Genomic DNA, 6,000 nt, shown 5'->3' with positions numbered 1-6,000 from the left:
CTAGCTCCTTCTGTTTCCCTGACATCTCTTTCTAGGACATTCTCTGTCGTGCTTGTTGCTGCTTGCGGGTCTCTTGTGCGTGTGCTGGCAAAAAAAGCATGGATTTTCCTGTCTCCCCCTGAGGCACTTATCCTTTTCATTGTGTCATCTTTAAAGAAAAGTTTTACATAACATTAACTATAGACTGTTTTTATTTCAATTTCAAGTGTAAACTAACGACAGTCTGTTATCTATGACTTAGGGCTAAGCTACACCAGTCACGTAACTGAAGTGTTCTGTTCGCTTTGCGTCTGCTGCAACAATAGGCTTTATGCCGAGCGTCACGTGACCAAACCGGAAAACAGGTCTCCTGACTTCCGGTTTGCTTCTGTGTAACATAAACGACTCTGGGTAAATGCGAATTAGCTCAAGGATATAGGGAATTTTGGAAATATTAATAATCATAACTCATGGTCATAATAATTCAGAAATCGCATGTACATTTACTTTATCAATTATCGAGATTACCTTGTTCCGTAACTGGTCTGGTCATCAGTCATTCGTCCAGCGAATAAATGTAAGATTATCACAGTTAGGAAGGGGTATTTACCAACTCCAAGAAAGTTTTATCTTCTGGCCACGAACATCAAACTTTCTGAGTTTATTAATTAAAACTACTCAATGTAGTCTATAATATCGAGCTTGTAGCTTAATTAGATCTTTTAATTTCATTGACTCTATAAGGTGGGTTTTCAAACACAGAGACAGTGAAAAGTATAAATGGATTTTAATAAATGCAAAACTAGAGAGATTATATGAGCTACAAATATAAACGTACGTAAAAATGCAAACAATAAAAACAAACAAACATTTAACCAAACAAGAACATACGTGATCAGAATGAATGAAAGAAAGAAAGGAAGAAGGATATAGAGAGAAGGGAAAAGCTAGTAATTATTACATACAGAACCTAATTTCATGAGACACCTGGAATCAGCTTTTAGACAGATATAAATATACTTTCAAATTTGGTCTCTGTTCGAGTGATGCTGAGGCAGGAAGCGCGGACGGTGTCCTGTTTCTGCTGCGTCTTCCGGTGTCGCGGGAAGCTTGAAAGGCTCACTGAATGTAACGTTTACCGGAAAATAAGATTCATCTCCCGTGGAGGAAGAGGCAAATATATATATCTTAGTTGCAAAGAACGGCAGCTTCTACATGACGCGAGGGTATGCGTCCCAGAGGAGAAGCCAAGGCAAGGCCTGGTCCAGCTGGTTCCGTTGGGAGGAGAAGCGCTGCGCATGGAGAAGAGGTCAGAGCAAGAGCAAGAGATGAGAGAGAGCGAAAAGTGGAGGTCTCTTCTTTTTAAAAGACATCTGTTTACGCCCTCTTTTTGGGACAACAGCAAATCAGGTCTTCTGATCTGAAGCGGGAAAAAGTTTCTTTGTGTGAAGAAGACACGCCTACTTTGACCATATGTCTTATGAGAGAAAGAATTCATATTTCCTCTTAAGATTGTACACACAGAACAATACATCTTACTGTAATCTCCTATGTGTGACTGGTTGAATTAAAACAGGACGGTCAGACAGATACCAATTATGACAGGTAAAGATTGGGGAAACATAACGTTACATTTATATGCATAATTACACACAAATAAAGTGTGATTTAACACACAATAAAATTGTCAGTATTTCCGTTATGGCATGTGAAGACACTTGAGAAACAAAGGAATACATATCAAACATTTTAGGGGTACTTTTCTCTGAAAAGCTCCATGAATGGTGTGTGTGTGTGTGTGTGTGTGTGTTGGAATGTCACGAGGCTGTAAAGTCACGGGAAGTTCACGCTGAACTGGGGGGGACCCCAGCCACACGGGCGCTGGAAAATTACCCCGTGGGGAATAATTAACCAGAGCTGCTTCCCTAAGGACAAAGACGATGTGTTTGACACCCTCATGATTCACTTAATTTGAAAAACAGATGTCATTGTTGCTACATAATTCCCCCTTCTTTGTTAGAAAAAGACCTGGGATGGACTTTATCGAACAACAAATTAGCACAATGGATGGCAGGTGGATCATGATGGTCAAATAGCAGGTGGTTGCTAGGCTGATGACTCAGCTCAAATGAGGTTGAGGTGGTCGATGGTGTGGGACCCCCTTTTCCAGGGTTTGTAGGAAACCGCCAGACACGGCTTTGTGAGCTTGGCTGTGGATGCTCACGTCTCGTTGAGTCTGGTACAGGATGAAAGCCAAGACGAGTGTCGGGGCGTGGTCGGTGACCGTGGAGATGCACATCACAGTGTTAGACTTTCTGAGTGTGAGTCCTGCCTTGGTAATCAGGAGTCGGGGCTGTTCTCTCTCCATGCGATGCTGGATACCGGACCTGGTGATGTCCGATTGTGGCTGCTTTCTCGCGAACCACCACAGCATCCTGTTAGAGGCAAAAGGGAGAGAGAGAGAAAGGGAGGAAAAATTTCAGCGATGGATGTCCTTGGCTGGCTAGAACAGTCTTTTTGCTTCGCTGAGGTTGGTATGCCACATGCTTTGATGTCCCATGCGTGGCTTTGGTGCTGCGGTGTTCAGCACATGGGGCGTCATTGGTGGCATAGGAAAAGTCTGATCGTCAGAGGCCCGCATGACCTTCTTTGTACACAGCGGAGGTAGCGTAAGTGGCTCTGAGGCGTGCAGTGTAGTTGGTAAAGTTCGTTTGTGCTGTGTAGTCACTGCAATCGTGAGGGTGGTTGGTCTGTATGTGGCGCAGACATTGGTCTGGTTACTCAACTGCGGGTCAGTCCTGACCTTGAAGCAGTAGGTGTCAGTGTTCGTTTTCTGTGTCTGTGTCAGACGTGTCTGCACTGTCTTCATCTGTTGTGTAAGAAGACTTGGGCTCACCAGTGTTCTGGAGAGAGTGGTTCCCGGTTCGACGGTCTGGGCTTGGAGTTCTGGACGGCGGGTGGTGCTGGTTCCAGAATCTTTCCGATGCTTTGGAGGAGCACCGTCACAGTCGTGCTGCCACCTGCTGGCCTGGGACGGTTGTGATTCTCTGTGGTAAGGTCTGTGACTGAGGGGTTGTTGGGCACCCTCTGGGTCTAGCTCTGAGCAGTGCTCAGAGACGGAGTAAATTGTGTGTGTATTTACAGTCTTTTCATCCATAGCCCTTTGCTTGGTGTAAGCCTTGTGGGCTAAGTCTCTGAGTTTTCGAGTAGACATGGTTCGTGGGCAGACTAACACACCAAGATGTCCACTCACGGTGCTATGTAGATTCCGCAGAAACAAAATTCTAAAGTTTACATCTTCTTCCATACCTGGTGTGTTGATTGCTCCGAAGAACGTTTGTCGGAGTCGGCTATAATAGGAGTGTGGGTGTTCAAGTCGGGCCTGTTTTACGTCAAGTGCCGTGATAAACCCTTGGTCTGATTCTGGGTCAGAGAATTCACGGATCAAAGCTTGTCGCAGTTGCTTGTAATCGGCTTTGACCTCTGGTTGGCGATCCAGAAAACTACGCACATCTCTATTTGAGGTGATTCGTAACAGGTACAATTTGTCCCAAGCTGTCACGTTGGCGACAGTTTGCAGGTGAAAGTCAATGTCTTGAAGGTATGCATGAACACTGTGGTCTCCGGCAAACATAGGAATGTTTCTGGCCAGCTTGTCAAGGCTTGTTGGAGGAGAGCTGTTGCTGGGGGCCCAATCCGTCTGGAGAGGATTCTGACCCTTTACAGCTCTTGGTGTTTGACTGACAGGCGTGGTTTTGTGCAGTGGGCTTTCGCCCGCCTTTTCAGCTCTGGGTGTGTGGCTGAAAGGCGCGGACTCGCTGGAAGGGGGAAACGGTGTGAGATGTTCTTCCCCTTCCCGGTTACTGTTAAGTCTGTAAGAATGTCTCAGTTCTCTGCGAACCATGTCGAGTTCGTCTTCGAGATCGTGTCTCTGCTGAGCGAGCCGATGGATTTTAGCTCGGGCCACTTGTAAATGTCCTTCACAGGCATTGGCTCCAGCGTGTTTGTCTTTTAGTTCAGTCTCTGTTCTCTCAAGGCGAGCTTCAGCCCGTCGGAGGCTTTCGTTGAGTTCCTTCCGGGTGTTTTCCTCCGACTGCTGTCTTTGGTCTGTGTGCCGACGAAGATCGTCCAGGGCATTTTGAAGTCTTTCAACTTCCTGTTGTAGCGTTGTGTCCGTCTCGTCCTCTTCCTCGGTCAGGAAGAGTAGCTGGTCTAGACGGCTCTGTGTGTGTGCTCGGTCCTCCAGGGCCTCTGTGGCCTGGAGCTGTAGTGCGGCTGCCTTCTGCTCCAGGTCGAGGTCGGTCCTTTCGCTGGCCCGGGCCTTGGTGACGAGGTTGACAGTTAGCGGAGCCAATTTCGTGGGTATGGGTAAAACCCACAATAGAGATTTTGACAGGCGGTAGCCTGGGGGTCGTCTAGCGACGCCGGCTTTGATCGTCACTCTATTATTCAGCTTTTCCTGGGGTCTCTCTTAGGTTCTGTCTCTAAGTGAAATGAGAGAAACAAATCACAACAGAATGGAGAAAAAGACAAAGTTGAAGGTAGGGAATATCAAAGGGAAACACAACACAAGGAAGTGAATTGGTCTGCAATGAAATGTCACAAACAATAACACGGGGAGCGTTATTAAAAAAAAATAAAAAAATAAAGAGGCCTAAGCCTATTAACACTGCTAGAGTTCCTGATAGGGCCAGGAGATGCGTGGATTATCGGGACAGGACCTCGGAAGAAGGTGGGTCTTAGAGAGAAAAAGGTGGGCCAAACACTTAAAATATACCCGGAGGAATATCTAGTATTCTGTGGTTCATAATAAGTGGATGGGTTCTATCAAATTTTAGTTTACCTGGGGTGAATAGAGGTCATCCAGGTGGAAACCAGCGGGCGCGGTCAGACCCTCCGACGGTCCCAACACCAGACGGAGCGCAGTGTCAGTAACGTCGGACAGATGATCCCCGCCCACCGGAAACCACCAGAGATGACTGTCGGATCACCACAGTGCACTGACTGAGTCCTGCCAATAGATACACAATAAGGGATTAAGATGTTAGACTTAAAGTAAATTAAGGCTTTCTGGTTTCATCAAATTGAGTAAATATGTATGCAGGGGTCAGAGGCAAAGGCTTTACTAAAATGATGATACAACGAAAAGGGAATTATGATAACTGATGGTAATTTATCAGAATAACCTACCCCCCCCCCCCCCCTTGGAGAGACTGGAGAAAGAGGGAAGAAAAAAAAAATTATCAATGAAATAAAATTTGAATAAACAACACAGGCTTGAGACGCAGGCAGAGGGATAGCCCCCGGCAGTGGGTTTGTGCCACAAGGGTGAGGGGCGTATTTCCTCTCAGTGGTCCACCTGGTTGAGTAGACACAATTTTAAATTAAAATTCAAACAAGTTTAAATTGAAATTCAAATAAGCATGCAAGGAGAGGTCCAAATAATAATAATAAGGAAGGAAAGCAAATTAGAATGATAACAGTGAAGTATCAATACTAAAAATAATTAAAACTGAAATTCAGAATGACTTCCCATAATCCTTACAATAACACTGAAGTTATTAGTATTGATTATAAAATAATCAAACGAGAAGGGTAGCAATGTTGAGACACTTCAATGAGACTGGGGGTGAAACAGATATTGATAAGTCGACCCAAGATGGCCACACGGTGGCGTGCTTCTTCCTAGGTGGACTATCAATGAACTGAGTGAATCACATCTAAGCTTTAATTCGAAAAGTTTTTTTTTTCGAACTTCACTTAAAGTGTGACAGTCAAAAACAGAAAAGAGAATTGTCTAACTCCAAATAATATCAGCATAAGCTAAGCTTTGAATGCAGGTAAGTATCTGAGAGCTAGACCGTTCATTCTATGATCGGGGAAAAGAAGAGAAAATGAATGTAGAAAAAAAAAAAAAATGAAAGCAGGTATTATCTGAGAGCGTCCACCAGGTGGCGTAATTGCGCTCATGCAGGCTGACGTCAGAGGGAGGCGGCGCTCACGCAGGATGACGTCGGTGGG

This window comes from Abramis brama, assembly GCF_963993115.1.
Source record: "Abramis brama genome assembly, chromosome: 10".
Taxonomy (NCBI): Eukaryota; Metazoa; Chordata; class Actinopteri; order Cypriniformes; family Leuciscidae; genus Abramis; species Abramis brama.
The sequence above is the reverse complement of the archived record's forward strand: the minus strand, read 5'-3'. Positions refer to the sequence as shown.